The sequence below is a fragment of the Prinia subflava genome, chromosome 2 (genome assembly GCF_021018805.1).
Source record: "Prinia subflava isolate CZ2003 ecotype Zambia chromosome 2, Cam_Psub_1.2, whole genome shotgun sequence".
NCBI classification, from domain to species: domain Eukaryota; kingdom Metazoa; phylum Chordata; class Aves; order Passeriformes; family Cisticolidae; genus Prinia; species Prinia subflava.
In genome coordinates, this window is record NC_086248.1 from 10615948 (window position 1) to 10639740 (window position 23793).

Sequence of the window (23793 nt, forward strand, 5' to 3'; positions counted from 1 at the left end):
TTACCTCCTCTGTGCCTTATTCACAGGCAGGCAGCATCCTACCTCCCCTCTCCAGCCCTGCTTTGCTTATTTGTGTTTATGGTACACAAGGCAGTAGATAAACAAAAAGGAGTTTTAGACACTTTCTGTTCTTAGCTAAACCTTTTAGTTACACATTAGGGAACAGAAGTGTGGTACGACCCTCTGTTTATTTGTGGTTCTTTTAAGTGATGTCCAGAGACCTACATTTCATGGTTGTTTGAAAGTTTATATAACAGTGGGAAGCTGTTAAACAGCAGTTTACCTTCACTTTTTTCTTTTTTTTTCATCATGTAAAGGATTTTAAATTAGTACTGTTTCTACCGTATTATTTTTAGATATTATTCAACGTTCACCAGGTTTTCTCTTCTCTTAGAATTTATATTTCCTGTAAGTAATGATAAGAGCAATCATGTCAACAAATCTAAAATCTATTTGGTAACTATGCACTTTAAAATAGCCCTTGAAATTTCACAATAAGTTGCCGTTCAGCTGTCTGTAAAAAAGAAAAAAAAAAAAGAAAAAAAAAAAAAAAAAAAAAAAAAAAGAAAAAAATTATTAAAAGGAAAAATCTGCACTCTTCATATTAGACCTATGAACAAGGCGAAAAGTACTTCCAAAATGAAATCTTTTCTTTTTACTTCCTTGCATTCTATTGAGTAATACGTAATTTGATCTTTTAAATTAACTGGATATGTTTTATTTAAAATGCTCACAACGTCCTTGTACGTCTCCCAGCTCCTAAAGTTTGTCATGTTCAAACACCCTTAGGATCTCTCTAGCACTACAATGCATTCAGGAAATAAATTTTTCTTTCGTATGTCTAAAATTTCCCCTTTTTCTTTATAGATTTGACTTTAATTCTGTTTCTTTAAGAGTCAATGGTACTTTTGCTTTGCTATAGGATCCAATTCTTTTGCTGCCTTATATAGCGGCAGCTCCTTCCAACACAGAACACTTCTTTCATTAAAAAAAATAAAAATAAAAAAAATCCAAATTAAATATATACTTTATTTAGTAATCAGGTCTTAATGCAAAGTCATGTTGGGATATTGGATATGTTGTTTTCCTCCAAATCGTCTTAAACCTTCAAGCTAAGAAATATAAAACAATTTCAATGTAAATCATTTAGCATATAAATTTGATTTGGACTAAGAAATAACTGTATAAAAACTGCCAAAATTTTAATGCAAAGTATGCATTTTCTTGGCTCTTTGTATTAGGATGAAAGAAAACCCACTTTTTAATTATGAATTTAAGTGTTTGGAAAATAATTTGCAGCCTGAAAGACAAGCCAGTTTTGTTGTTTTTAAAATTATTTGTGTCCAGAAATTTTTCTGGGAGAACATAGATGGAATTCATAGTAAAATAAATTTAATGTAATTCCATCATTTTTTTGGAAAGCTCACATGACAGAGTCATATCCCATTAATTCACAGTGATCACTAGAAGGCCAACTGAAAACTACAGAATAATACAAACTAGAGCCAAAAAATTTAAACGGTTCACTACACAAGACCTCATTTATTTTAGGTTTAAACAAAAGACATGTTGTCTTCCCCATGATAACTCTGTGCAACAACTCTAACTTAAATGATCATTCTGTAATGAAAACAATTACCTTTTAGGGTTATGAATTCTCACGGTGTTATGTGTATATATTTTTTTCTGGAACACTTCTAGATGCACATTCAGACTCTGTTACAAACATGGAAAACATTCTGCACTGCAAGGCAACAACTGAAACAAAATTTCTCTTCTAAAGTTGCTGAAAACTTCATCGCTCAAAAAGACAAATTTGTCTTATTATCATTATTAGCATTTGTCAAACTATACTATATATATTCTCCCTATATATAGAGAATATTCTATTCACTACGTCTTCCTAAAAGAAAACTTGGTGAGTGACAGAACTGCAAATCCAATCAAATACCATGAAAACTGGCCATAATAAACTTTGCTATAGTGAAACTCCACTTAAGGGTGCAGCAAAATGAAAATCACGGAGCATGTTTATGCTTTTTGACCGAGCACATTGCATTTACACAGCCACTTGAAGCTGCTGACAGCCAAGATTTTTAGGGAGGGAAAGAGTCACATTGAATGTCTTAATAGGTAATAAGAATAACCAGGATTTCTCAGAATGTTTCCCAACACTACTCTCGATAGAGAGTAATCGAAGGGACAAACTGTAACTTTTGCACATTTTACCGAAATTCATCTCATAGTTAAAAGACAGATGTGGTGTGAAAGCTCTGATTCAGAGTTATGAATGTTCCCCTCCTCAAACACATATAATGAAAAGAAAAAAAAAATTAAAAAAAATAAAAGAAGAGATTTAAAAGATAAAAAGCCCTGTTTAGGCCAACAAGTTGTTACATTTCTTGAGCAAGGACAATTTTCTTAGTACAATCATTTCCTCCAACAAGGTAACTCATGTAAACACCATAAGGGTCGTACTGTTTGTTCTGTGCTGCCAGATGGGGGATATAAACCATGCAGAAACAATTTCAGATTTCCACCCTGATTAGTTCATCTTGAATATTTTCACAGTGTGAATCTGGAAGTCTGAAGTTTACATAATGGTTATAAATTAGGGAGAAATCCTGCTGCCAAGAAAGTCACACTCAAGCAAACAAACTGTCTCTTTCCTAACATGTTTTAGGTGTTGCTTATCAAACACATTCTCAGCTGTAGGTGGAAAAAGACCTTGAATTCCTCGTCGGTTTTTGGATTGCCGTGTTCCCACCTCGGGCTGTTCAGTCTCAGCGGAGATTTCCCCGCACCATCCCCGTCCCCATCCCGCGCCCGCTGCCCGGCCCGGCGAGCGGAGCTTGCGGCAGCCTGCAGCTCCCTCCGCGGGCCAGCGGAGAGCCCGCAGCCTGCCCAAAGCCTCGAGGAGCTCTGAGCCATCGCCCAGAGAAACTTCACTGAGCAAAACATACCCCCTGCAAGTCCTCGAGTCCTTCACACCAAAGAGTTTTGCTACCAGGCAGCCGAAGGGGTGACTTGTCCTGCACCCCTGAACTCCTCTCATCCATGCTGTGCCTTCCTGAGCTTCTTCAGAGAACAGCTTTGGCTGGTTTTTACAGTCGTCCCTAAACATAAGCCTCAACCCCAGTATTACTTTACAAAAACTCAACATAATGCCAGTTCTTATTAGACTCGATGGTGGCTGTGGCTGAAAGGAAAATAAAGATCACAGTGTGCCTGTAGAGTAGATAACAAATACCCAAGTAAGGTTTATGCAAAGGCAACTCTCAAGGCACAGGCAGATGGAGTAGGCAAAAGGTAAAGTTTACACATTCTTTCCAATTGGCTTGGCTGAGTGCTAAAGCCAGTAAAAAAAAAAGCACTTGCTTTTATTCAGAAATCAATTTAAAATTATCATGTGCCAGACATATAATTGAAATTTCTGGTTATTGTAAGTACAGGGGTAAATTCTGCCCTGATACATACACAAGTTCAGCTTCCCTTTAGGATCATCAGGGTTAATGTACATACATGTTAGGGCAGAGTTTAATACTATCTCCGTGGAGCAGCGAACAACATTAGGTCAAACAAGCCGGTTTCATTAAATACTAAGCATGTTTAAGGAGAAATGTCAGAGTTCAGTTCCGCTGGCTAATGATGTAAATCAGGAATCACTGAAGCCAGACACCTACTCCGATCTTATACCCAATTTGTGTTAGGATTACTCACTGAAATAAATCAGTTCTTTACCAGGAATCCATCCTACTGACACATGAGTAGTTCACAAACTTTTGCTCAGACAAGGAAGTCATGCCATGCAGGTGAGTAAATTTATTTGTGTGGTTTAACTACTTGTTAAAGTTACATCTTTATTGCTGCTGTTGAAGTATTTTCAGCTGAAAATTACTTCTCCTTTTAAACAAAGTTTTGCAGGAAATACCAGCTTCTTTTTTTTCTTTTCTTCTCGTCTTTTTTTTTTCTTTGTTCCTTTTTCATTTTTCTGTTTTTTCCTCTCCATTCAGCTTTTTTTCCTTCCCCCCTCATATTTTTTCTTTTTTTTTCTCTTATCTGTCCTTCCTTTCCCCTCCTTGAGACATACTATATGAATTTTTAAAAAGAACTCCTCAAACATATATTTTCAAAATTTTCTAACCAAAAGGCTTTGACATTTTCATGAAAACACCACAGGTTTTGAGGTCTTGTTTTTCTTGTTGTGTTTGTTTTGCTGTGGTGGTGGTGTCTTTCATTGTTATTTTTGTTAGAGCTATTTTTCGCTGCTGCTGTTGCTATTTCGAGAAGGAAAGGGCAAGTTTCCATTTAATTCATTTACCTGAGAAATGGAAAGAATAGGAAAGAGAGACAAGTTTTCCGGGAGGCACAAGAGCCGCTGGAGCCCTGGAGCGCAGTGGACAGAATCCCCCCAGCTCAGCTGTGCCGCATTCCGTGGCGTTTTGCCGGGGTAAGAGCGGTGCTAACAGCACAATTATCCCTGCGCTAAAGGACTTCTAGCACTGCGAGCACACATTAGGCAGAATATCGATACTTTCAGATGCGTTTCCCATGATCAGTAGTAGGTTGCTGATCAATCAGCTCGAGTCCTTTGCCGAGGGGCCGCCGCGGAGGCCCCGCCCGGCGGAGCGGCCCCGGGTGAGGGAGCCGCGGCCGGGGCGCACCTGGCAGACACCGGGGGAGGCTGCGCTGCCGTGGGCCGTGGCCTCCCGCTCCTCCGCGGCCAGGAGCTGGGACACAGCTGCTCCCTGGAGCGGGAGGGGCTGACCGGAGCGTGTGAGCTGCCGCGGTGCTGCCCCGGGCCGGGCAGCCACGGGCGCCCCCGGCCCTGCCGGCCTGCTCGCTGCGTCCCCCTCACAGGCTGTGTAATGGCGCCTCCTGCCTTCCAGCACGGGGAAGCTGCCTCTGGAAGCTCCGCCGACGAAACTTCTGTTACCCCGCCGAGCTCCTCCAGGGCTGCAGCGGCACCGGCAGCGAATAGCGGGGCGGCCGGGGAGCTCCAGCCCTGCCCCACAGCGGCTGTGGCCCGGAGAGAGCCCCATGAGCTCTGTCGGGCCGTGGGTGGGGATGCACAGGCACCCTGAGAACCCGACAGACCAGGGCAAACACACTGTAACTGCGGCTCTACCCGCTGTGCATCGCAGAAACTGCGGAGATGCAGAGATCAGTGGAGGTGCCAGGTGAGCTCAACTCCATTTGCAGGCCTGTGTTAAGGTAGATACTGCCTGCAAGGGCTCTCCCTCCTCTGGAGTTACCATCTTCCTGTGCTTCCTGCCTGCAGACCAAACACAACCCCTGGCACAGGTAACAGCAGCCACCTTGGTCACTGTCCTTGGCTAGCATCTGGTAATTTTTGAACCTCAGCACTATTTGGTACCTATGGAGTATAGTCCTCAAACTGGGTGCAGAGCAGAGTTTTCCACAGATAGTAACTACAGAAGAAGACAGGGAAACTCAGACAATGATGTTGTTCATGCCATTCTGATTCTGTTGCACACAGGTTCAGTATAGTAAAATTTAAACTAGTTTTAAACAAGTGGCTATTCAGAGAATAATGAGGCACCCAGACTTCTCTAGAATATATTCTGGTACAAGTTATTTGTTAATATGTCTAAGGGGATCTGCCGTCATGTCTAGCTACAATTGCTTCATTTTTTTCACTACATATCAATGTGGCTCAACCAAAACTCAGGCCAAATAAGACGGAAAATATTAAGCATGTAGATTCCAGTCTGCCATCCTTAACTCTGTAAATTTCTAATTTTCTCATTGTCAAATAAATTTCTAATACTCCCAGTAAGCATGATATGAAGTGTAAATGTTGCAAACATAATTAGGATTTCTATAGATGGTTTTAAACACGGGGTGTAAGTTGCTCACGCAGATTTCCTCACATGATTTCTCACATATATGGCAATACATTCAAGTGGATGTGCAAATTGCTTTAATTAACATTGAAACAGACATTTTAATACATCTAAATGTACTCTCCCTGAGCTGTCTGCCTGTAATACACATACATACATAGAAATATATATATCTGTGTAGTGAAACACCTGTGTATTTCAGCTGTGAAGAAGATGACAGTACTTCAGCCTTTTCAAAACTGAGCTATGTCAGGGAACAGGCCTGGTTCCACTCAGCTATGTTTTCCAGTCCTGTGGATGATATCTAGCTGCTCTATGAATGCTGATGAAATTGAAATGCATAGATATACCATAACTGCAAGCATTTGGATCAGCATATAAAACAAATGTTCTCAGAATCTCAAAGACACACTCCACAAAGCTCTGCCTTTCTTTTATAAACACAATGAATTCAAGGAAGAATGTATAAACTCTCCCTTCACACACCTTTGCCCTTGTTTTCTCTTTAGTAAAGCAAGAACCTCAGCCTAAAGCAGTTATATCTGTGGTGACAGTACATCTGTAACCTTTCAAGAGACAGTTGTTCTCTGTCCAGCTCTTCCTTTCAGTCCTAAAAAACCAAAGACTATGGACTAAATGTGATTTAAATGGAGGTTTTCCCACCAAGTTGGAAGAAGATACCTGATTCTCAACAATTATACCTCTATAACCCATCTGTCATGTTAGGAACATCAAACTCTGGCCACAGTATTGTTTCTGAGTCCCTTCAATGCACGCCAAGCATTTGCCACATCTTATTTCTGATCTTCATAGACAGAGGATGTCTGTCAGGGTAATTCAGGTGTGAAGTCAGCTTGTGCACTGGCACCTGTACGTCAGATAATAATTATCTCTCCTTTTAAATGTTTTTTTTTAATCTTTCTCTTCATTCAGAAAAGTCCTGTGGGCATGTGGCCTACAGCCAGGCTGCTGCTGTTCAGGACTTGTAATGTATTCACCACTCCCATGACCAAAAATTGAAAAGGGAAAGGGTTTTCGCAGTTTCTGTTAAAATATCTGATGCGTACCACAGGGACACCAAATATTATTTACTTTTGCTTTTCTTCACTTTTTTTCAGTGATGCGTGTAGTTTCATTTAAAGGAAAGAGAGAAGTGAAAGAAGTGCAAAGGAAAAAAAGCACTGTGTTTGAAATTTCTCCATTTACATCTTGAAAAGGCTTTGACATCAGCTGGAGAATAGAGGGTGGGTAGAACCCCTTCCCAGGACTACTGCTTTCTGGAATCAATTTTCTGGAAGACTGGTTTCATACTGCCACATCACATCAGATTACATTCTGATTATTATATCTTTTTGACATTAAGAAAGAAAAGTATTTTGCTAATTTTTTGTATAATTTGCAAAAATATAACTGAATTCAACAGGCTTATTGCTGAAAACCATAAAACCACAAGAAGTAGGAATGTGTTCATAAATGTATTTCAATGTGACAGCCAAAGCTTCGCCAGCTTTCTCAAAGCTGTTCATGTGCTTATTGGTCAGGTTAGAGCTAATTGGGCTCCTCAAAAATCAGAGGTAACCTCTGAAGAGAAAACCTCTTTTTAGCTTTTAGCTTTATCTCCAGGCTAGAAATACCATTAAAATTCCTAGCCATCACTGCTGGACTTGTAAAAGTAAGTGGGAAAACATCTTTTTCATTCTATAGTCTTCTCCTAAAAAAAAAAAAAAATCTTGAAAGGAATTGACTTCAATGCAAAACAAACAAACTAAAAAGTCTTAAGCTGAAACTGAAGGACATTTCTACCCCCCATGCACACACAAAAAAATAGTAAATGGTTTGTTTTTCACACTGAGTATGCAGTATTACAAGACATAAGGAAATCTTTTCTGAAAGTCAGAAACATCTGTAACTACAATTACAGTGCCTATGGTACATTATGATTCTGACATTAAATTGGAAAACTCACTATACAAGACACTTAAAACAGAATCAAAGCAGGCTTTTTTAATAACATCTATTTCAATCCTCTTCATCAAAGACAATGTGGGCAACTCCTGTCTGACAGCAGTGGGACCAGGTTTATAGCTGATAAGCCACGAGATTTGTCATAACACACCAGAGAAGTGGGCTCTGGTCTGATCAGACCTTGTATGTTGGCTCTGAGGAGGCAGTGTTGCTGTCTTGAGAGACATCAGGTCTGTGGTTGCAGCTGGAAGGGAGCTGGTAAGTTTAGCTCATTTAACAGCTCCATCTCTGTGACTGCTTATGGGGTGATTCGAGAGCATCAAAAACTGCTCAGATTCCTCACCAACACCCTCCAACCGCCAAAAGTGGAAGATGGGAGAGGGACCACACATAGCCACCACTCCTTGCCTGTAAACAATTAAAAAGTGCTTGCAAAAAATTAACAATGAAAATCATAGCTGTGTCATATTTGTTCCCTCACACATGAATTATGAGGTGAGCCCTTACTTTTGTACACATTTGTGATACCACACTTCCCACACTGTAATGTAGTCTCCTTTTTGTACTTACTCAATGTAGGCTGGCTGGCAGCAAATGATACACTTTGAGTTTCCATGAATATGTTATATGCACATAAATTGGATATGGTGGGAGGAAGAGAGTCCATGGGTCAGGCACATTAATAAATAAGAAATAGAAGCAAGTAATAGCCATTACATCATTCTTGTCTTCTCACAGTATGCTGAAAATGGCATTGTATGAACCACCTGCACCCTGTCTGCAAATGTGAAGGCTACAAATGAAAACTAAACCAGTAACTATGGACTGCCTTTGGGACTTTACCAGTATCTCCTTAGGTTTCCCTGTGTCTGTCCTCAAAGAATTGGCTGCACTTTATCCCCATGATACATTGGGAAAAAAACCCATATTTCACAGAGTAGGAAACAACAGCAGAAGAAACATTTTGCTAGCAGAGACTACAACAGAGGTTCCCATGTTTTCTGTGCCCCACTCATCACAACTGGGCATGGTGTGAGGCACCAGCATCCATCAGGCTCCAGGCAGCCACCTGTGGCCTGAAGGTTTACAGCAAGGCTGGTCACTCTGCACTCCCTTTGTTTCCAGTGGGTGAGAGCAAATACTTCTAGGCTACCAGTGACTCAGCTGACAAGTAGATATTAAATTGGGATTGTTCCCTTCAGAACTGCATCTACTTCATCTCTGTTGGGTATGAGGGGGACCCAGAATGACTAGTTCAGATTTAGGTACCTACACAGTAAACAGAAAATTAGGAGTCCTTCCACCTCAACTAGGAAATGCAATCTAGCAAGTGACCTTGGGTTTTTTTCTTTAAAGGCCATGGAATCATTAAATGTTTTGGCTTGGAAGAGACTAGGAAAGAGGCCCTCCTTGATTTGTAACTTGTTAACAGGGGAGGTCTCATAAGTGTGTCTTGGGTTGAAAAATGTAACCAAAAAATATGTATTCTATTTTCATCTGTTGAAACTCTTTGGGAGATATGGTTCTTTATCACTAGTAACTCTAGGGTGGATGCCTTCTGATGATAGACCATCTGGGGCAGTGTTTCTTATCTCTTTCATCCACTTTGTCTCCCCCTCTGAGGGATATCTTCTGCAAATGGGCCATTAAGGCTCACCAGCCACATGACACATTACACCATCCCATTGTGAGATGCTCCACCCAGTGGGGAGGAGCCAACCATTCTCTACCCAGATAAAATGGGGACACAGGGACCCCAGATCGGCCAGTTTTGCACTGAATTCTCAGAGGAAGATCAGACCCATCTTGCCAGCAGTGGACCCTTTTTTTCTACAGAATCATCTCTACTTCACAAAACAACACCTGTTACTCCAGGAAGACTAATTTGGACTGCTTCCAACACCCTGACAATGGGGTGTCAGGTCGTATCTCTGACTCTGGCAGGGTTTTCTAGGACTTTTGTTTGTTTGCTTGTTTGTTTTTTGTACTACTGCATTTGTATTTTTTTTTTTTTTAATATTCCTAGTAACTGTTATTCCTATTGTCATATTTTTGCCTAAAAGCTCCTAATTGCCAAATTGTAATGATTTGGAGGGAGGGGTTTTTTTACATTGTCCATTACAAGGGAAACTCCAGTTTTCCCTGACAGATACTTGTCTTTCCAAACCAAGACAAAGTGAAGTGGTGATTCATGGCCATTTTGGCCACAGCAACTATGAAGTGTTTGAGTTTAAAATCTGTTGACAAGAGGAGAAGTACCAGCAAAACTTCCACCCTGGACACAAGAGAGCAGGCTTCAAACTGCCCAGGGAATTAGTGAGTAAGGTCTCCTGGGAAAATGCATTTGAAGGGGCTGGGGTCTATCAGTGCTGGTTGCTTTTTAAGGACCACCTCCTAAGGGCACAGGAGTAGGCAATTCATAAATGTTGGAAGGGAAAGAAATGAGGCAGAAGACTGCCTTTGCTGAGGAGCAATCTTTGTTTGGAGCTAAGGCAAAAAAGATGGAGCATGGTTCTGAGAATTATAAATTCCCAGCTGAACCTGAACTTGTGTGGGATCTGCTGCTTCAGCTGTATCCCTATAAGTCTATGGGGCTTGATAGGATCCCCCCTGCCATGGAGGCATTGGAACTAGTAGATGTTAGAAATTACCTCTTACTTCTTAGTTTAAATTTTTTCCCAAAACCACAGTGATGAAAAATTTGGATAGAATACACTATGATGTGCTGACATGCTTGCAGAAAGAACAAGGGTTATTATTTTGATGTGGAAGAGGCATTTTGAGGAATGTCTGGCCTGTTGGGAAGTTTCACGAAGTGGAAGAACTGGAATGAAATACAGAGAAAAAGTAAACTGATGCACACATAATCATGACAAGGAAACCTTTAGATGCTCAAAAATGTAGCTTAGTTCATCAGCTATCTTTTATTGGTAATGTTTCTTGACTTCCAGAGTAACCCAGGCATTTGCCTCAGCTGACGCTAGTGCTGCTCCTGAGGGCAAGTCCTGCCCCAGTGGTGGTGACCGTGGTGCAGCCAGCACCAGGTGGCACTGCCAGAGCTGCTGTGGAGCAGGGACTGGGGCTTCACCAGGAACTCTTGCAAGTAGCAGAAAAATACAGTCCTAATATATTAATTCTATTTAGCATTTAGGATTTGGGTTTCTTTATTTTTTTTGAGGTTTCATTTCTCCTTTTTTTGTTGTTGTTGTTGTTCCTAGGATTCCCACATTGATATTTGAGTTGAAATTCTCAAGTGGCAGTGTTTTTTTGTGGAAAGCTCCTGTCAAAATGGATTTGTATGATAAAAATTACAAACAACATTAAAAATAAACTCTGATGTGCCTTGCTAATTTATTATATGTAAGAAAGGGTGCATTAATGCCTGAAATCACAGAGACCACATTATCACATTGCTCTCTCATCAATAGATTTTGTGGATTTGGAAGCAACCATTTCCAAACTCCATACATAGGAGTACAAATTGTTTCTGTTTCAGTGGATTAAGAGTTGAGAACAGTCAGATGATTGCAAGGTTTAATGCTCTTTAGAGAGACATCTCAGTTTTCCGAAGTCTGTGAGTACATCTGTGACAGTGGTATTTTCTCCTTCTGCTCATGGTTTGGTAAAAAACACCACCACATATTATAAAGGAAGGAAGGAAGGAAAAAAAATAAATAATTTCTTAACAGTCACCTTCTTTCAAACTGAACTTTTGCTGCATATTTTCTAAATTTAAAAGTGTTTGAGCCACTTTCCACATTTTCAAGCATAAACCTGGAAAGACATGAACTATTTCTCTGAAGGTGAAAATGTTTTTGTGGCTTTTTCAATCACTGCAGAAGTATTTTGTTGTTTGTTCATATCAAGTTGCCACATAATTCTCAGGTATAGCATCTGCATACCTAGACTTCTGCTCCAGTTCTTATGTCACCTGCTGAAGCAAAATACTCAGACTGTCTGAGGATCGAGCAGCCATTTCTTTGAAGCAGTTACCAACACAGCTTCTGACTCCAGCCGTCTGCCAGCACACATTCAACCAGCCTGCAGACATCAGTAGCTGGCTTTCCCCCACTCTGAGGCTTCAAATTAAATTGCTGTTGAGACTCCATGACATAAATTAAGAACAGAAAAACCAGTTTTAAGCTTACAGCTCTGAAGAAATCACTAAATGAATTCTATTTTGGCAGCTTGCTGCTCACAACTCAGAAAATACGACAGCAAAGCAAATCACATGTCCAGTGTGTGTTTTATAACCCTGCACAGACCAAGCCATCTTGTAGGCACATGCTTGACTATTTTTAGTGGCTGTGCTCCTGCAAATATGGCAAAGTCCTTTAGTGTTGGCGAGTCACTAGGGGCTACTTGAAAAGTAGCAAGAGATGTCAGTTGCTGGAATTTTGACTGAAAATAATAATACCTGGGTTTCAGATTTGCTGCACAGATTTGCCAAAGAGCAAATGAAGTCAGCTCTGGCAATGTGACGATCTGCTGATTGCTGCCTCCAGCCATGAAAGCACAGGATCTGACTGTGTTTTATTTTCATCACCATTGCTACAGCATCATTTTAAAGGTACACGACGGTCCATGGGAATGCCAGTTTTCCAGGGTATCCATCTGGGAATCAAACAACTCTCCTTCAGTGCCAAGCAGGCACTGTGGTGTGTCCAGAGGACTTATAACTGACACGGCCCATTAGTCATAGAAACATCCCACTAAAATTAGCGGCAGCTTTTCATCTTTATGGGCCTCATGCCTTGGTCCATATGTAGAACATACAGAATGGATTTTTCTTTTCTTGGCATGTAACCCCGTCTTTCCGGTACTTTGGTTCCAGACCTTCATGAGCAATGCAGGTGGCTTTTGTTGTTCCACAGCTCATATTCTTGACAGTTACTGCATCTACACAATACTTCTGGATTCAGCCAGGCTGAAACATTCTCACAAACAGTTACTTAAGATTACCAGCATTAGCACGTAAATATAATAGTAATTAATAACACTTTGGCTTCTTGAAGATTCCTTGTGCTGCTCTGTTGGCTCTATTTCAATAGCACTGAAAAAGCCAGCAGCAAGGTCTCTGCCCACCAGAATCTTGTTTTTAAGATTTCTGTAGTTTGTTTTTAAGGTGTGCAGCTGAAGCATGGGGATAAACTACTGTGATTTTCTCTCTGAGAAGCCAAGGTTTTCATGGTCACTTCTCATTTGGTACTGTATGTATTTATTCATCTGTTGGGTCCCAGATGGAGACAATTCAGACCTGGTTTTCAGAGGTGTTGGGTAATTAATAGCTTCCATGTGAGCCAAGGTGAACTGTGACCATGAGGTACTGCGCTAAATATGGCTTCTGATTTCTTCAAAGGGCATGCACAAGACACAATTTAAACAGTGTTTAACTTATATCTTCATTCTGAATCTAAACTTATAGCAGAGACTTGAATTACCTCTGTGTCATTTACAGTATTTATGAAATGAGTAAAGGATCCAATCAGATATTTTACATCAGTAATATATTCCAAAAAGAAAATTCAAGACTTCTCAATCTTATCCTCCTACTTGAGTTTCTTTATTGCTGCCTCAACATATAGGTCAAACACTGAATAAGAATCTCCCTTTCTTAAGAAATAGCTACTCCAAAGTAGAGGCGAGGTTGTCAGTGGTGCTGTCATGGCACCATTGTTTTACCTGGCACACTGGATTTTATTTTCCAGTGCTGTGAATACAGAAATTTTCCAAAGCATTGCACATATTTAAAAAGTTATGCCAAGCTGTCTTATTTGAAGTCCTCAAGTTTACATATTCCTTTTTGTGAAAATAAAACAGGATATGTAAACTGCCTGGATAAAACTCCAGGAATACTTGGAGTTCAGTCATAGTAAGGGCATCACTTTTGTGCCATACTGTGCAACATATTGCAATGGAGGCAATGGCTGTTCCAATCCAGAAATAGAAAAGGTGATTCATTTTGGTTTGGAATGAAACAGCAGCATGTCTTGGTGTTGCTAATAAAAGCCTTTAGGGTTTTTCTCCCTGCAGGCTTCATTGCAATAATAGCTGTGCTTCTGTTAGCTCATTATCAGCATTGCTGGCAGCAGTGGAGGCAGAATTGGTTGCACATTTAGATTATTATTGTCATTGCAACACTTTATACTAAGACTCCTTAAACAAAAGATTTACAGGCCATGGTAGAGACAGTCCATCAATAGAAGCTGTTATAGAATCCCTTGCTACAAGGACTGATTAACCTTTTATTGATACACTATGAAAAAATTGCTAACTACCCATTAATTGTAAATTGAGCTGTAGTATGTGGACACATACATTTGAGGAACATGAGGGATTATTTTGGGAATTGAATCTGGTTTCCTGCAGATAACAGGACATAACATCTTGCCAAACAAGTTCTGCAGTGAGACAGCAGTTTCTGGTAGAGCTACTTCATTTTTCCTAGAAAACCATCTCTCTTAAACCTGAAGGTCTCAAGAAGCCTTAATTACTCAATATTTAAGCTTGAAAAAGGCAGTTATTCATGTGGTTCTAGATTTCAGATATTAAATAGTCTGCTACAGCAAAGATCCTTCCACTGCTGCAACCTTTCCCCTTCACTCTCACTTGCCTTCTTTCACTTCATTTACATTTTGTGTTCTATATAAAGTAAAAATCACTCCTTAAGAAACAGGTTTTGGTAGAATCTGAGCTCCATCCAAGCTAGGGATCAGTCATGCTGATGTTATTATGAACAAATGCTAACTCATCCTTCCAAAAATTACATAGGCAACATCTAATGGCCAAAGAAAATGTTTAAAGGCTCAGAAGTTGGCCACAGAGAACAGAGTGAGTAAGTCATGGATACATGCAGCTCCTTGCCACTTTCATAGCATAGTGAGTTTTCCCCCCAGAGCTGCAGCTGCAGGGTTACCTCCCTTGGGAAAGCCCTCTGGAAAAGGTCTCCCTCCCTCAGAAGGAGATGGTGGCCAGGCTGCTTCTTATGGGTAATTTGAAACAGTGAATTAAACCTACTACAACATGTGGGCGGCCACGGGGTCCTAAAGAGCGACTTCGCCTCTCTGAGCCCGGGTTCATGGGATTGTCAGGGCACGACTGTGATGGCACTGACAATACTGTGAAGGAACGGGTTCTCGTTTGGATATCCAAAGACTGTTCATTCAGGAACACCGGCAGGAGAGCGAAGCGGTCCAGGGACATCAGGGACACAAACAACCTCTAATAAAATCCAGGGAAGAGAAAAGGGTGGGGCCAAGGGCACAGGGTTATAAACGAGACAAAAGGGGCAGATCTGATGGTTAAAGTCCAATAGGGATAAGGAAAAGGGGTGGCTAGGAACCGAGGGGACTAATAGGATAATGGAGGTGGAACACTGGAGCAAAACTGAGCCAATGGGACTTAAGAGAGGGTACATATATGGTGAATGGGTGGGGTTGAATAAAGGTGGCACCGACTGACTAACCAATAATGTAGCAGAATTTAGAAGATATGTGGCTGCAAAGGTCCATGCAAGGGGACTTTCCTTGCCATAATCTGAAAGGGTGTCTCTCCCTGTTTGCTTCAGTCCCTGGAGGGTTGAGGCACAGCTACCTTGGTGGTAAGCCCCTGGGTCTCCACATAAAACCAAAACTAAGATAAAATAAGAAGATAACATCACCCATGCTTCGCCACACCTGGAATCACTGGGTTTTGGTGTTGTAGCAGACTAGAGCTGTGAGCTCTAATCCCAAACCACTGCTCCTCCTGTATCCATGAGGTTTGTGTCATAGCCCCCCTTTCTTACAGACCACTCTTCCTTCCACACTCCCTCATAAACTTCCCTTTAGCAACCTTCTGTGCTGAGCTTTTCTGAGCACACAAAGTGACCTGGCGTAGAAACCCCAGGGTCCACTTCAGATTCCCTCATAAAATAACTTGGATCATCTCTTGTTTTTCTTGAATAAATGCAACACATTCTGCCTATTACTTTGCCAAGGTATTTTGCAACAGTAAAGCTGGGAACTGCAGCGTGCTGGTCAGCCAGGCCAGGAGCTGTGCTTGCTGCAGCAGTATTCCTCCACCAGCTGGTTCTGCTTCCCTGTAATTTGTTCAGAATTTGTGACAGGACCTCTAAGTTCACCTTCTGCAAAATATTTTTTTTTCTCTCTGTTCTCTGTCTGAGAGAAATGTTCCCCATCTCCATTCTCCCTTTTTTTTTTTTTTTTTTTTTTTTGAAGATAATAATTTGCCACTGGATTGGAAACAAATTAGTACCATGTTGGCAGGGCAGCTCTGCCTGTTTCCCAGACACATTTATTGTTTTTGCTAACTCTTTTCTTCATGAAAATGGCAGAAACGTAGAGGTGACATCCAATGTATGTAAGGAACTTACTTAACAGAGGTAGCTCTAAAAAAGAAAGGCGACTTCATCCTCTGCAGTTATAAATGTGTTCTATTCATTGTGGCTGCAGTACATTCCAGACATCCAAAGACTGGTCAATTTGGAAAATTCACATTTCAAATCAACAGTAATGTTGCTTTAAAAAAATCTTCTTAATTGAAAGATATCGTTGGGTATGGTTATTAATTACTTATTACACATATCTGCCTAATTCCTTGTCTTTTGAAAATGTTGGACTATCTACCTTGGTCATTAGATTTAATTTTTGCCATGTTCCTAGCACATCAAAAATTTCTAAAAGACTTTCCTGATGAAGAGGAGTTGTGATATAAGGCTAAAATGTTATATAAATAGAAAATAAAGTCAGAGGTAGAAATAAGAATTTTTTCACCCAATTTTAGAAAAACAAGAAGAATGCTCAGATTTTTCACTTTGCCATGCTTTGAGAGTAAGCCTACTTGAATCTACTATAAAATTGAAATTAAGAAAAAAAACCAAACCTAAAAGCTAAATGAAGTATTTTAAATCAAGCAGTGTGTTTAATTTGGTCAGAATTGAAATACCTTTTCTTTCATTTTTGTTCTGGCAAAACTAATAAAAAAGTCATTTTAGGTTGACCTGAAGCATTTTTTTCCAAAGTTTAGACAGAGAGTGGAAAGATTAGTTATTTAGACAGCACTACTCCTAAATTCAAAGGCTGCACCATTTCCAGCAGCCTATCCTTCCTGCCTTAAATGAGCTTTTCATCCTTATATATATGTTTATAACAACTGATGAGAGAAATATTGAGCAATCACATAGATCACAGTCAAAGTTTCAAAGTTCTTTTAACTATTTGACCTTCCTTTTTTGGAAGGAGATCCTATATGTGTGCAACTTATTCATCATTCCATTTTATAATGAGATTTTTGTTGTTTATTGTGGCCATTTGTTGTTGTTTTAAAAATAAAAGCTTTCCATATAAATTTGTTCCATCTCCTGCATTGTGGGAGATAATTTACAGTGATATGCCTGGCCCTAAATAAATGCAGGTTCACTTACAGTAGGAAGAACTGTTGGAAAAAGTACAATGAGTTGTCCCCAAAATAAACAAACCTTACTTTTCCATTTTGGTTCTGCCAATGGATGTGTGATACTGAGTATATAGGAGCAGGATGTTTGCTGACCATCCTAAAAATGTCTAATGTTTCAGTTATGCTGAATGAATCACTTTTGCTCTGTTGGCTTATAGAGAAGCAATTCATATTTTTCTGATTCATCTTCTAGAAAGATATTGCTTTGGAGAAGGTATTTATGAACTCAAACACACTGAGCAATCTTTTTGTTCTTTAATTCCTTCCCTGTTTTCCTACTCATAACACCTTTTCTGACTTTAACATGTGCAGCGTAAGCCTCATGTCATGTGTTACAGGGTAGAAAATCTAAAATGCTAAACACACTAGCGCTCTTTGGGTAACACCTACAATCATAATGAAGTGTTTCCTGGCACACCACATGCTGTACCTTAAATCACTTTTATACTGAGCTCTGGAAGCGTTTGGGCTTTTCCCCTGTTTCACCTCTATGCTGGTTCCTGAGGAAAGGGAGCTGGGATGTGGTAGGCAGCCCCTGTCCAGGCAGTGGCTCTGGTGGAGGTGTTTGCCACCATCAGCGTCAGCAGAATTTGGTGTTGGGCTGAACTGTTCCTGCAGGCACTTCCCAATGTTAGGACAGGAGCACCAGCCCTGTCAGCAAGGCTGCAGAGAGGGGAACCTCTGGCCAGAGCCAAGGAAGGAGAGATGAGGCGCACTTGGTGGCAGAAATGTCTTTTTCCAGCACAGCAGGCTCCAAGAAGAAGGATTTGTCTAGAGATTAGCACTAAAACCCCAGTTCAGCACCATTGTTAAGCACATGTCCAGATGAGAGCAAGTAAAGCACTTAAATGTCAGAGGGTTTTCGCACGCTGTTAAAATGGGTATGCACTCCAGGGTTTATTTGGGAAGACTGGCATTTTTTTTAACAACAGAGGATGTTAAGAGACCTGATAGAATAAAAGACAAGAAAACTGAAAGATAAAAAAGTCATAATGCAGGGAAGAAAATCATACAAACGTTGATAATTAACCAAGAATTCAACAATTCTGACAGAAACCTAGGAAACATGATGTAGATTAGATATGAGTCTGAAATGAGTTGGAAATACTCTGTGTGTCCAAAATATGTTAAAAACACCTCAGTTGGGAAGATAACAATCTTTTTCCTTGGTTATGTTGGAATTAAATGTGACAGATGTGTATTTTAATTGGCCACAAAGATCTTCATGTTCAGACCTTACATTTGCTGACTTCTGAACATTTTCCTAAACAGCCTGATCATCTTGATGGCTATGACCACTTACAAGCCGTAGCTCCTATTCAAACTAGATTCTGTGTAATCTTGTTTTTATTTGAAAATTACCAAGTGACAAGTTACTGGCTGTAAGAGAAAGATCTAAACTCACATTGCAAGTCTGAGAGGAGTAGATATTATTTGATCTCATAGGTGTAATCAACACTGCTTTCTGTAGGTTTATGATGGTTCATTTATCAACAATTAATTGTATCTGCCAGTTTATTACTATCAAACTTTTAAACATTGCTGCTTATTTCATAGTGTGAGAACCATCCTTCTGCAACTCTGATTCTATAAAGTTTTGCTGCTCAAAAAAATTCAGCAGTTCTGGAAAATATTGTTTCATTAATGCAACTCCAGAAATTACCAATAACTGTGTCCTCTGCTATATGGAACTGATTTTAAACAAATGGATGTTAGTATCAGGGTTGCACTGCCAAGAAGCAGCAAACCATCAAGGGCTGGAGCTTAATCAGTGTCCTGTGCTGGGGACACAAAGAAGTCTGCAAGATTTTTCAAGAATCTAGGTGAAGAAAAGGAATATCCATCCAGAGGAAAAAAATGTGTATAGAAGTGTACATTAAAAAATAACACTATGTAATCGCTATTAAACATTAATTATAAAATATTGTTATTACATACAAGGAAAAATAAGATATGGATAGAAGGCAAGTTATATTAAATCAAAACAATTTTAAAGTCCATAAGTTAAGCAGGACTATACACAAGCATTTAATTTCTTCCTTTGGTTTCAGTGGCTTCCATTAATTTCTCACAGAACTGGGCTAAGTCACTGGTGAAGCTGCAGTGAGGTGAGCCAGGATGTGGATTTCTGGAAGCTCAGTCATTTCACCCATGGGTGACCCTGTTCTGCAGCCAATGGAGGTAACTTATCTGACCTTTGGTACCAAGGCTGCATGTTTGTATACACCAGGTGAAATAAATGTAAATCCAGGTCTACAGGCTAAAAAAAAAAGGCGTTACAGAGGATTTAAAAGTATTTTTTAAAAATCAGTTTATGTTTACTGTAGATGTTATATTTTAAGTTAAAAAATTCCTTAGGATTAAGATTGGAAAGGCTCCCTCACTGACAAAAATATTTCATAGACTATTTATAGATTAGTCTCCAAAATAATATTCATCACTGTGTACACTCCTTTGGAATTTTTAACTTCCTAAAACTCAAAATAATAAGAGGCTAGTCTGCACAGAAAAATCCAGCACAGGCCAGAAGATACACCAGATAAGGTAGTGTTTGTCTGTTATTTGCATCTACTGTGACATGAGTGCAACACTGAATATAACCTTTATTTACTTACTTTAAGAGTATCTCTGTCTATTTTAAGGACTAATTTTAAAGTAAATCTTTCTCATTCTGCACATCTTCTGACTTACACTCATCTCAACTAGGGACATAGTCACACAGCTTGGCACAGATAACCAAATATTATTTAGTTATTTATTATCATTATGGTTTCAGTTTCTTCTCCGAAACGGCTTGGATTGTTTTCCTGAAAAATAATCATTTCTCACTTTATCCATTATCCACTCATAGTTCTTGTGTGAGCTCCAGGGAGGACACATATTTCTTCTCAAAGTTTTCAGAAAGCTCCAGCTGAAGAATCCTGTAACTGGAGTAATTTTTATTACCTTAACACTCTCTTCTTCAAGCTGTATCTCTCCAAAGAAAAGCCTAAGGCCATTCTAACAATCCAAACGATCCTGACCCTTTAAAAATCACCTCTGATCTTGGAGCAGAGCTTCCATGTTTCACATGAATGCAGCCTTCCTTCTCAATCTATTTTGGATTTTTTACAATCCCCATGTTAGCCAGGAAGTCTCTGAAGCTCAGCTCCTAGCAGAATAGTTTTATACCTTATACCTTTGTCAGGAACTGCTGGCATTCGCCTGCAGGAAGCTGACATGTGATTTAGGAGGGGATAAAACATGTACATGTTTGTTACTTGAGTTTTACAGCTCTGCAGGGAATGAAAATCTTTTTCACAAAGGATTTAAAAACTTGGCTTTTTTCCCCACTAGAAAATTTCAAAATTCTCTGAAGGGAAATGGCTAGATGAAATTAATTTGGGGTCAATTGAAAGGTTTCAGTCTGACCAAACCCAAAATCCTTTTAATTTTGTCTTTCATATTTATTTTTTACATTATTATATACTGAGCAGCATAAAATATGAGATGCTATTCCTAATGCTTTAAAGAAAGTCTTGAACATATGGCCCAAGTGTAACTGATACATTGATGTCTAGCTGAGTTTATGGAAACCCTAAAACAACAACTGTGGGAGAAGTGAAATGAGCTATTCATTCTGACTTGTGTCCAGGAGTGATACTTAGTAACAATGATATTTAAAATAGTTTCTCAAGGAACATGACAAACAGAATAGGAAAAAAAGAGCATGATACAGGAAAGACCAGGTGTTGTAAGAAACAGCTTAATTTGGTGCCAAGAACAAACTATATTTGCTAAAACTATATTTTTCTAGTTATGAATGTTCTTAAATCCTTGCATACTTATGTGCTTTCCAAGTCAAGGCACACAAAACCTCCAGCAGCAATGAAGCTCTGCTAAGGGGAAGAAGAGTCTCAGGAGACCAATTTTTTGGTGCCACCAAAACCTGCACTGGTTTAATGCATGGCCATTTGCACTAAGTGGTAAAATATTTTGGTGTATTATTTGATTGAAACCTGTTCCGTCAGAGGAGCTTTCCATCCTTTCCACCACCACCACTACATTAGCATTATTGCTTCATCAGCTTGAATGACAGGAAGGTAATCATAAGCAGTCAACATCAGCAGATCACACACCACCAACTCAAGTGCTTTTGATGAAGAAATCAGTGTCTGTGCAGATAACATGTAATACACTCTGACTTCTGTAAAACTGTTGACACCATCCCACACAGTGTAGGCTGAGGAAATACCGGCTAGACAAACTGTCTTCAAGAGGAGTTGAATACTGGCCAAGGCACCTCATTCTAATTAGTGTCTCAGTATCAATTTGGCAGCCAGCAACAAGCAGAGCAGCCTGGGAGCTGATAGCAGGACTGGTGCTCTTCATCACCTTTTGCCATGACCTGGATAACGAGGCAGAAGCCACCCTCATCAAATGTGTAGACAGTACTTAATTAAGCAGAAAAGGCAGAGCTTGACACCTTCTACAACTGGAGTTTGGGTAAAAGAGACTCTGAGAAACTTGAAGATAATTTAAGAGAAGTCTCACAAAATTCAACCAGAATAAATGCAAAGGTTTATACCTGGGGCAGGCACAAGTCAGTGAGTAAACTGTCTGATCAACAGCCTTTTTGAAAAGGACATTTGGCATTTAGAGAATACCAGACTAATGGAAACAAGGGTGCTCTAATTATAAGGACAGGAAACTGCATAATGGATCACATTAGGAGGAATGTGGCCAGAGGAAGGCCAGATGAAATTGCCCTGCCTTTCAACAGTGATTGGAGGCAAAGGGGTGATGTTAACAGCAGATTACAACTGTTTGAAGGACAGCTGTAAAGGCAGTGGGACCAAACTACTCTCAGGAGTAGGAGATGATTTAACAAAGGGCGAGAGCAAAGTGCTGCAGCTTGGGAGGTTCACCTTGAACATCAGGACTTCTTCAATAGGATAGCAGTGTAACACTGGAACCTGCATCTGGGTGGAAGGTCTGTCCTCAGAGGGTTTCAAGAATCAGGTGGTCTTGGCCTCAGCTGGTTAGATCTACTGTTGTTGTAGTCCTGCTTTAATCAAGATATTGTACTAGATGACCTCCAGAGAGGTTCCTGTATTTCCTTGATCCTCTGATTCACTATTTTTCCTCCCCTCCCCTTCAATTAGGAAGGTCAAATGAATGTTCAGAAAAAAATTCTTCTCAAAATATGAAGCCATGTAAAAATGACCTCAGTATACTCTTCTAATACAGGCACAAATCTTTTAAAAATGTAATTTGAAAGTAACAGGAAGACACAGGTGTGTGAAGTGGATCACTGAGATAATGTGACTTGTTAAACCCTTATTCCTTAAGACAATACATAGCAGACAATAGATTTCACTTGATTGCTTTATCTTACATCCTTTACAGCAATGACAATGAACCATCTAAATATTTCTCCCTTTCTGACAAGATCTTTACTCATCAGTTTAATATGCAAAGAATGGGAATCATCATGAGTAATTGAAATGATTTCAGCAAATTTAAGTCCTTCGGGCACTCTGTTTTGTGAGAGAAGGTAGCAGAGTACAAACCTGGTCACAATCTGGAATTTAGGTCCAATATACTGGCTCAATCCCATTTTATTCAGAATTTGGGCATGACTACAAACTACACTGTTCTTCTTTCACTCTTCTACTTTTCTGTGATTATAGATGCATTGAAATTCTCTGTTAAGGGAAAGAAAACCCCAAACATATGAGTCTGCTGAGGCAATATCATTTCAACTCACTACTAGTGAAACTCCACTGACTGGACAAATGTCACCAGGATATTTACCCTAAATCAGTAACTTCCCAGAAATTTCCCACAGCCTTGGGAGCAGTTCAGCATTACTTTTTAAGATACATGTAAGATAAATTTAACATGGTGGGAAACACTACCTACATATGATTTCCCAAGTAGACAGATAATAAACAACACAGTGAAACAGGAACCACCAGAGAAGTTTGCTCAAACAGAGAATTGAAAGTTGTTAACACAGAGATTCTGAAAATGGGCAGTTCTAGCCTCTGTAGAGACTTTTTTCAGTCTGTGTGGCCCTTGGAATATTTTGATCCAAGAGGAGTTCCTTGGATGAGATCCTTGGAAAATATTTCCCTTTGATCTCTGGTGTATTACTCCTCTTTTGCAGCCAGCCAAAGTTTAAAACTAACTTGACTCCCCTTTGACTGATACCACTTCTACAGTCAGATATAGAATTAGTATAGCAGGGAACAAAAAGACCCCAAGAAGCACTGCAAATAATCAAAACACTGCTCATATTGGGCAGTGGTAAAATGAAAATTTTGGATATGTCCGGAAGAAACTTGTCTCATCAGCACCAGATGCTAAGACAGAAACAGGCTATAGGGAGAATCATAAATGAGGGTAGAATTCACAGTTGCACAGAAGACAATGCAACCAGATCAACTCATACCACCTGGGAATCTGGGCTCTGAAGGCTGAAGTCATAACAATGGAACTAAAAATAAGTTCCCACAAACTG

At 39.8% G+C, this 23793-nt stretch overlaps 1 long non-coding RNA gene across 2 annotated transcripts in view; it reads left to right on the forward strand.

The window, feature by feature from the left end:
* Positions 1-1430: 1430 nt before the first annotated feature.
* Positions 1431-23793, forward strand: part of LOC134565138 (uncharacterized) — a 77221-nt gene continuing 54858 nt past the window's right edge. For both annotated transcript variants that reach the window (XR_010083785.1, XR_010083786.1), the window contains exon 1: positions 1431-3812. This is a non-coding gene — a long non-coding RNA (uncharacterized LOC134565138). The remainder of the gene's footprint in view (positions 3813-23793) is intronic.